The following is a 10225-nucleotide window of genomic DNA, read 5'->3' as shown; positions in this document are numbered from 1 at the left end:
ATGCCTAAAAAGGGGTACTTATTATAAAGTGTTACCGACTTAACTTAAAGCCGACAGATATCTCAGCTAGTAGGCTAAAAATAGTTTCAGCATATTTGGATACTACCATGTTGATTTCTGCCTTCGATTTTAAAATCCAAGTAATACAGCGTCACACTAAAGAGCATTCCAAGAGAGCTCACCTGAAGGTGGCCGCCATGACACGCTCAGCTCGCGTCAGCTGGCTGGCTGCTTTTTGAACTGAGTTTAGCCGAGTCATCTTGTGTCGAGCTGTACTTTGTAGAAAACGGGTAGTGGAAAAGAGCCTATAGGTAGCCTACTTTTCACCCTCACCTTAGTAGTGGCAGCATATGGTACTCTCACCAGCAAAAAGATGAATTGCGTGCATATGTCTGAGTGTCTGTGTATACACAGTACCATGACCATGACCATGATTATGAACACTAGCGGGTAGCCAGACGGTGGGTGCAACGTATGAGGTTGTCTGTCCATTTTCACCTGGGAGACATGTCACCATGGTGATAATGAGTTACCAGCAGCTGCAGGCGGTCTGCGATTATGGAATGTTTAGTGTTGCCGTGGCAGCCAGGCTTACAAACCGTGAGCATGTGGGAGTAAGAGTAATGGTGCTGAGTTGAAAAACTAATGGAGCTTAAAACAGTACTCTATTGCCCACATCCTGTGGTCAATTCGCCTCCGGAGTGCTGCAGTGCATCATATAACTGAAAAGCTTTTTTCCTGGTTACTCTGTTTAAATGGATGTCTGAAATCCTAAAATCATGACACATTTACATATTTTCCCTGGTTTCAATGCATGCAAATCTACCCTGCAACATTCAACTACGGTGAGTGACTGTGCATTATCTATTTTCCTATTTTTTTATGCAACACCTGAAAATAATTATATATTACAGACTTTATTACGTGCTTTGAATGCATGTAAAGTAAACTGGGTATTTTTTTGCAAGTGGGTGCCTTTGATCTGTATCTGGAAGAGCAGGCATCTTCTGGTGAATGCTTGGAGAGGAGAGGCTCTTGTTTGTCTTTAGCTCACTTTGACATGGCCTAGAGCTCTGTGCAAAAGCTAAAACATTTTTTGAAACACTTTGAAATACACATAGGCCTACTTCAGGTTTTTTTGTGGCTGAGTCATTTTACCCCTACCTCTCCTCTCCCCAAAACAAAAATGAAAGGGTCTATTTTGCTTCCCTCTTGGCCTGCCAGAATTGATTCCCTCACTTCATTTGCCTCTGTCACATCAATAGAAATATCACATACATCTGTGCCTCTTTGCTCTTTTTTTCAGCAAATAAATAAATATATACAGTATATAGAATAAATAAATAAAATGAAACTATCTGCGACACTCAGGGTCACTTGAGACTTGTATGTACTCATTTTCGTTTTTGAATCTGCTAAACAAACAACAGTTTGGTGGGCATGCAGGCAGGCGGGCAGGCAGGCAACAGTCCTGCTCCTCTCCGCCCCTGAGAGCTGCTTGTGGTGCCCCTAGAGCTCGGCTGCTTATTGAGCAGCCTGTTATTTCCCCTGCCGCCCCTGCCTGTAGCCGAAAAACACGGAAAATGAATCGATACGGCAACGACTTCCATGCAGTATGTGTTTTTAACACCACCTCCATATCTCTATTGGGGGAGGGTGGGGAAAGAGGAGTGGAGGAGGTATAGATGGAGAGAGAGAGAGAGTGAGAGAGCGAGAAACAGAGAGACAGTGAGAGAGAGAAAGAGAGAAAGTGAAGAGAGTGAGAGAGAGAGAGAAAGAAAGAAGGAAAGAGAGAAAGCAAGAGAGAAAGAGAGAAAGAAAGAAAGAAAGAGAGATAGAGAGAGAAAGAGAGAGACATTGAGAGAGAGAGAGAAAGAGAGAGACAGTGAGAGAGAAAGAGAGAAAGAGAGAAAGAGGAGAGAGAGAGAGAGAAAGAGGGAAAGAAAGAAAGAGAGAAAGAAAGAAAGAAAGAAAGAGAGAGAGAGCGATAGAGAGAGAAAGAGAGAGAGAGATTGATACAGAGTGAGCGAGAGAGAGAGAGAAAGAGAGAAAGAAAGAAAGAAAGAAGGAAAGAAAGAAAGAAGGAAAGAAAGAAAGAAAGAAAGAAAGAAGGAAAGAAAGAAAGAGAGAGAAAGAGAGAGAAAGAGAAAGAAAGAAAGAGAGAGAGAGAAAGAGAGAGAGAGAGAAAGAGAGATTGATACAGAGTGAGCGAGAGAGAGAGAGAAAGAGAGAAAGAAAGAAAGAAAGAAGGAAAGAAAGAAAGAAAGAAAGAAGGAAAGAAAGAAAGAGAGAGAGAAAGCAAGAGAGAAAGAGAGAAAGAAAGAAAGAGAGAGAGAGAGAGCGGTAGAGAGAGAAAGAGAGAGAGAGATTGATACAGAGAGAGCGAGGGATTAACAGGAAGGGAGGGAACTATTAGCATTGATCTTTCCTGGCCGGTTGGGCAGTGGGGTGGCCCCGGTGCTCAGAGGTGATCTTTAGCTGCCTGCTCTGCTCTCCTGCTAGGAGTGGAATGGGCCTGTGCATCTGGCCGCCTTTATCACCAATACTGATGATGGGCTGCACTGGCCTAATGAGAGCAGCCAACGCCAGAAGCCTTGTGTTTAGACGTTATATTATGCAGCCTGCCCTGGCCAGCGTGGCTGCGAGGAGGAACATGGGTTTGTGTTTTCATCAGAGTATTGTAATAAGAGGTGTGTGTGTGTGTGTTTGTATGTGTGTGTGTGTGTGTGTGTGTGTGTGTGTGTGTGTGTGTGTGTGTGTGTGTGTGTGTGTGTGTGTGTGTGTGTGTGTGTGTGTGTGTGTGTGTGTGTGTGTGTGTGCATGTGACAGGTGCGCATGTGTATATGCATGCCAGTGTGTGTGTGTGTGTGTGTGTGTGTGTGTGTGTGTGTGTGTGTGTGTGTGTGTGTGTGTGTGTGTGTGTGTGTGTGTGTGTGTGTGTGTGTGTGTGTGTGTGTGTGTGTGTCTGTGTGTGTGTGTGTGTGTGTGCGTGTGCACGTGCAATGTGCAATGTGCATATGTCTGTGTGCGCATGTGCTGTGTGCTTTGGTGCGCACCTACTGTATGTGTGTGGAGAGAGAGTAGAGGTACTCTATGTGAATGAGTGATGTCACCAATGGGCCTCAACCACACACCTATTAATCATTCTCATCTCCAAGGATATTCATCCAGGAGGACCTCATAAAGCCATCTATCCCTTTGAAATGAAGTCCCCAAGGGCACGGGATCTCTGTATTATGCAACGCTAATTAATCAAACAATTCTGTATAGTATACCATAACTCAGCCCTAAAAACTTGGACATCCTGTCTGGAGTGATGACCTCATTGGCCGTAAATCTCGAGAATATGCGGGGGAGAAAAACATTTCCTCCGTGGGTTCTCCATGTCGATATGAAATCCTTCTGCTTCTAATTTTTTTACGAGTGCTCATTGCCAGAGGCGCTCACACAGGTGTGCTCCGTTGCAGTCGTTGCTGTTTGCGTTTATTGATTATGTACTTGTGTTGGAAAAATAGTAGCGGGTCCCTGGAAACAAAACAAGTCTGGAACACATTGAAAAGCAAACAAAAAAAGCGGAGGGTGAAAGTGAGAACGTGCAGTGAGGCAGGAAGAGGCGAGAGATTTATTTGTGCTTTCTAGCATTATTACAGAGGGCTGAACTTGCTAATTACCAGTTTTTAGTCTGCATTTTCCAGGTCGTATTTGCTGACCCGCTGTTTAGGTGCTGGCTGTCATTCTTTCTCAGATCATCATACTCTACATGCGTCCTCCTCCTCAACTCCACTCACTCTTTCCACCACCTGCCCACACCCCAACACCCCCCCCCCCTCCCGCATTTATACCAGGCCAGAGGTGCCCTCGCATTAGCCAGGTGGATCGTTAGACGCATCACCATGGCAACAGCTGGGCCTCATCATTGCGCCGGCACTATCTCCAAGAGGTAGCCAGCCAGCCAGCCAGCCAGCCAGCGCGCTGATCTGTGATGAGATTTGTCTAATTCTCGGCGCGTGTCAGCCCCCAACTCTGTTTACCTGTGATGATGAAGAGAGCCGTATCGGCGTGAATGGAATTGATGTGCGGAGGATCCGGGCAATTATCAAACGCGAGCGCTTGTCCAAACCGCTTAAATGAAATCGCACACGACTCCACCACCTAACGCTTAGTGACAGGACACATTAATCACATCATCCGCTCCATCACACCTTTCAGGAGTGGCGAGTGAAAATATAGTATTTTCTTTGTTCCACTCATGTTGTTTTTGTTTGAAGTTGTTGTTGTTGTTGTTGGCATTCTCGTTCTCTTTTCTTTCTAGGCTGTCCTCCTGCTTGTCTACATCTTCTGACAGGAAATGGAGTGTTGAGCATGGCCTATACCTTGTTCACACATAAGCACATGTGCACCTTTCCCCAAAACAACCGGCGTGAAGATGCTCTCCAGCCACCCAAGCTGAGACACAGAATCAATCGTTTCCGTGTGTGTGTGTGTGATAGGCTCCTGTCCGCTGAGACTCAGAGTGTTGTTCTGTGCTGGTAGAAAGGGATAGTGGTCTATGAAATGTAATTCCGTATAATTTTTTGGCCAATATTGTTTTTGTTTGTTTGTTTGTTTGTTTATTGCCTTTTTTTGGGGTCCTACAATTGAACAATGATGGGTTTCACATTTTCTGACCCCCATTTTAGCAACAAAATCCTAGGGCACCATATAAGTGATGACAATTCATACCACACTTGGAGGATGAGAAGGAGACGAGAGGGAGCGTGGGCAGGGATGCTGGGATGTGGATTGGGCTGGAGGCTCACGTGGAGGCCACGACAGCTCATTAACTGAAGCCCAGTCGCCTCAGAACTCAGACACAGGGCCGGAGCTATAGGGAGGGCGAGCAGGGCATTTGCCCCTGGGCCTAGGGCACTATTGCATTGGTGGTGGGGGCCCAATTGGGACCTTGTCAGGTCATATAGGGGACCAGATAAGTGTTTTGTCCTCGGGCCCTGTGTACAATTGTTCCACCACTGCTCTTAAGACACTTTCTTAATTTTGACTGATGGCTCCAACAAGTAATGTTAGTTGACCAGCGCTGTCACCATGGTAATCTAGCGAGGTGATGATGCGTATCCTGCTGTGGAGGTTGGTGAGAACATGTGGCTTGAGGACACGTGTGGCGTGTGTGCATGTGGCATATGAGTGATTCTCTAATTCGCCTACACTTTTAAGTCCGTGGATTTTATTTGGCAATTCCATTAACTATTAACTGCATCCAATGATGTTTTGGACATAAGAAAACATTTATCTTTCATATAATACAGAAAGTGTAGACATAGCATTATTTCCCTCAGCAAGAATGAATATTTAATACTGGTTTTGGGCGTTTTCATGCCGTCCTGGACTCCGTTTCTCGATTCTTGTCTTTGCTAACCGTCTTAAGTTGGTCTTGAGTTGGTCGTAAGTTGCTCTTGAGTTGGTCTTAAGTTGGTCTTAAGTTGGTCTTCAGTTGGTCTTTAGACGCAAGACCAACTTAAGAACAACTTAAGAACAACTTAAGAACAACTTAAGACCAACTCAAGACCTTGGTTACAACGTTGGTCTTAAGAACGAACAAAATGGCTAACGTCGTTAGCAAAGGCACTGTCGAGAAACGACCCCCTGTTTTCCAAATGTCAGATTCAGTCTTCATATTAGCATGTAAAGAAACTTGTTTTGCCCAAGACGATTGCAAATGTTGATTCACAGTAATCATCACAATATGACAAAACTGTCAGAAAGACCACTGTCCTTTCCATTATACATGAAATTTGCCATTTTGTGTGTGTCCACGAAAACTGTGTTAACCGTGTCACGGTCTGAAACCTCCTCCATAAATCAGTAATGGTTTGGTCTTAGGCCATACGAATAACATCACGTGATGTCATAACCTCTTTGGCAGGATACGGGAAGACTTTTTGGTAAATTTTGAGCTCCATCCTTCCATAATTTAATCCATTCTTTTTCATGTTCTCATAGCGGGAAAATTGCCTGTCAACAGTGTTATCAACATATTCATAAGAATCTGAATTAGAAATCACATGTAGAAAAACACAGATAAAGCATACAGATACATGAATTGATTAAGGTGTTGTGGTGGAACTTCTGAGGTCCTCAGTTAGCACAACACCATAAAAATGGCTGAAATGTCAACGTTGTTACCGTCAATGGTGTTACAATTAAGTATGACAGTCAGGGTTGCCAGATGAGGCTGATGATTTCCAGCCCAAAAAATAATCAAAATCCGCCCTAAAAACCCGCCCAATTCTATTGATTTATATGGCAGTGGGAAGGTTTTTCTGATAGATGCCATTTTTACCCGCACACGGCCATCCTAAGCAGCCCAATTGGGCGGGAACCAGCCCAATCTGGCAACACTGATGACAGTTGAGGAGGAGTATGTTTTTGCCAATTTATATCCATATTGACAAACAAAATAATTTGTGTTCTAGGGAGATGGGTTTGTCTGCTCTGTTTTTTTCTCCTAAAAAAGTGCCGACTTGTTCCCCTGCACTGTTGACCGTAACACAGTTGAGTTACACCGTTGACTGTTTTGAAAGTGTTTTTGTGCTATTGATCCCTTATGTGTTGGAAAAATCCTATGAACATACACTAGGGATTATCTCTGGAGAAGGAAGTCTTGTGTAAGGAGGGTGACTATATTCAAATCAGACGTTACAGGGATTTATGATGAAAAATGTGTCAGTCTGTATCACACTGACTCATAAAATCCTACTTATGAAGCTCAACAATCACATTTTCTATATCAGTTGCACATATTAATGACAACATTACTGCTAAGGGACATAAGCACTTTCAAACATATATTGTTTCAACTCTGTAGTATTTTTTATATATGTTTGAAATGACATAGTATTTGTCCATAACACTGTTGACAAAATAATTAAGCAAATGTTCGCTTTCATTAGAGTATTTATCAAATGATTTAAGATTAAGCTTGGCAATTTGTTTGTTTGGAAACTTAAATATATACACTATGTAAACATCTAGGTCATTTAGTTGAAAAAAAATACTGATAATTGACATTTTGCTTTTGCCAAAAGCGTAGGGAAATCGTAGAATCACTCATATGTATGTGAACTGTGCAGTGTGTGTGTGTGTGTGTGTGTGTGTGTGTGTGTGTGTGTGTGTGTGTGTGTGTGTGTGTGTGTGTGTGTGTGTGTGTGTGTGTGTGTGTGTGTGTGTGTGTGTGTGTGTGTGTGTGTGTGTGTGGCATATGTGCGTACAGTGTGTGTGTGTGTGTGTGTGTGTGTGTGTGTGTGTGTGTGTGTGTGTGTGTGTGTGTGTGTGTGTGTGTGTGTGTGTGTGTGCGGCATATGTGCGTACAGTGTGTGTGTGTGTGTGTGTGTGTGTGCGCGTGCGTGCGTGCGTGCGTGCGTGTGATTCAAAAAGGGTTTAGGGATTGAGTGGTGTTAGATACTCATTGTATCCAGAGAACAAGGGCAAAAGCAGAGGCTCCATTAATCGGGACCGTCCTCGGTGCTCGGATGACTGAAATTGTCTTTCCTCGCCTGCCGACACAGTTCTACCCGACCATGCCGACAGTATTTCCAGCTAAAACATTTCCCTCCCCTTGTGAAGCAGCAGCGAGAGTTTTCATGATATCCTTCAGATATGAGTGAATCGTCTCACATTAGATTGTAGAAATTCGCCCCCTCCCCTCCAAGGCTTATCACTCTAATTCCAGATGTCACGTTTGATTAGATAATGGCCTCTTCCTCCCCGTTTTTGTTGCCGGTGATGTCAGATGCTGCAGATTTAGAATGATAAATCATAGTATTTATCACAAAATGGCCACTCTTCCTGGGGAGGCGCTGATTGACTTTGATCATCCATCACAGGCCCCCCTTTTTTCTTTTTTTCTCCACAGATGGGGGACAGGGAAGAAGGATTAATCAAAAACAGACTTTAATGGCTGATGTAGATGCTCGCCTCTCACGGAAAGATCAATCCAAGAGTCAGGGAGAGAGAGGGGGGGGGGGCGGGGGGTAGAGAGGCTGGAGTGGGTGGAGACTATGAAAAAGACAGACTTAAAGAGAGGGACAGAAAGGGAGTCGGCAGCTGTAAAGTGATGGGGTTTTGAGACAAAAGGAAGTAATCGAGGGAGAAGACAGAGAGAGGGGAGAGTGTTTCTGTGTGTTCGTTCGCGTTTTTGCCCCAGTCTTCACCTCCGGGGACACCACAAGAGTCACAGCAGCTATACAGAGAGGGATGACAGCCGGGGGCCAGTGGTGGATGAAAAAAGCTCCAGAGATGACAACTGAGACTTTGACTGCCTGTGCGTCCTCTCCTCTCCTCTCCTCGCCATGCTTTTGCATCGCTCCCTCGGGAACGCTCTCAAGGCACAAAGAGGGCAGAGCCAACAGACAGGCACAGTTCTAAACTCTATATATGTCATTGCAAAGTAGCCCATCCCCTAAAATCACGATTAACAAAGCCAACATAATCAGATAGGCAAGAAAGAGGTTATGTTAAAGGCAGAGAGAGAGAGAGAGAGAGAGAGAGTAAGGGGGTGGGGGGGCAGAGAAATTGAAAGACTGAGAAAGACAGACATTAAAGCGTTGGGTGGACAAGAGAAGGAGAGAGAGAGAACAAGAGATGAAGCCTGCAAAAGAGGCTGGAATAGAGATGGAGAGCTATACAAGGATTATGAAAAGCAGAAGAACAAAGACCAAGAAAGATAAGAGGGGAAAAACTCTGCATAGGGAACACCAGAGATCTGGCTCTCAGTGAATGCTCTTAATGCCCTCAAGACGGGAAAAAGACATGGACCCATGGCAGAGCCTTAAAAGGAATAAAACCCATATGCAAAGCAAATAACACATTAATAACACAATAATGTTGTGAATTCCCCGGCATGGTCAAAAAATCCATTTGTATCAGTAAATGGATAATGGGGGAATTAACAATGTATGTCACAGTGTCATCCATTAATGTCTATGTTTAATATACGCAGTGTGAACTCACCTATTCTCCTCTGTAATCAGTGACTCCCCTTACCTCACTATAGCCAGAGATTCTTTAAGTATATAGAGATATGCCAATGTAATAGGTTGCTATGGGCACCTAACGTGACCAGGTTCCGGTCTGCCTAAAGGGGCGTGTCATAATACTCCTAGCATAGAATAGAACAGTCCTTAGGTCTGCTTAGGTCTGCCTAAAGGGGGATTTCCCCCCCCTCCCCCTTGCAATAATAGAACCCGGAAATAATGGGCCAGTGGAACCTCTCTCTCTCTCTACTCTCTCTGCTATAGCTCCACATACTGTATCTCCATTCCAGAGTGTGCTCATGACTGCCAATTGCAACATCACAGTCTTCGGTCATGTCTTCAGCAAACTGTGACCTCGCTCTCGCAACAATGGAAGTCGGGTTGCAACCGAGACAAGACCGATTAGAGGACATACTAGCACGCAGAGATTCCAGCCAAAAAAGGGATTGTGTGCATGAATCATACAGGCAGCCCAGCATATGCGGAGACATACTATGATCGATATGTAGGCTATTTGTGAATTCTTTTATCTATCTATTCCACTGAGACCCGATATTGAGCATAGCATATCATGTTTATTATTTCATATTCCTCACAGCTTTCCCAGGGACTAGGCGCTCACGTCTTCCATCGATGGGATTTCGTTGTTGTTTTAATTCAACAGCCTTTAGCACTTGGCTTCACGTCTTTGTTTTATTATTGATTTGAATATGATTTTTTTTCTCTCTCTCTCTCTCTTCCTCCTTTTTCCTGTGGCACACTGAATGCATTTGTCCCCTGAAAGGCTTTCTGTTCTTTAACAAAGACGTGCCTGTGTTTAAGGCGGACGGATAAAAAAGAACTGCCACTCTGGCGCTTTTCATGCCAAGATGCCTGATTTTCCCAAGTGGAGTTTAGGCTTTCACTGAGGTGGAGAACGGTTTTAGTCTGAGAGTGAAGGGATAGGGGGGTAAGAGAGAGAGAGAGAGAGAGAGAGAGAGAGAGAGAGAGAGAGAGAGAGAGAGAGAGATGATGATGATGATGGTGATGAGAGTGGGGCCTGAGGAAGTGTGGGGGGACAGAGAAAACACTAGGGCTGAAAGAAGGAGATATGAAGTAGTAATGGAGAATGATGACAATTTCAGAAGGTAGCCTACAAAAATACACCAGCTGTTGTCAAAAAAAGTATGAATGACAGAGGGAGAGAAGATAGACTG

Source organism: Engraulis encrasicolus, chromosome 16 (genome assembly GCF_034702125.1).
Source record: "Engraulis encrasicolus isolate BLACKSEA-1 chromosome 16, IST_EnEncr_1.0, whole genome shotgun sequence".
Taxonomy (NCBI): Eukaryota; Metazoa; Chordata; class Actinopteri; order Clupeiformes; family Engraulidae; genus Engraulis; species Engraulis encrasicolus.
Note: the sequence above shows the minus strand (reverse complement) of the source record.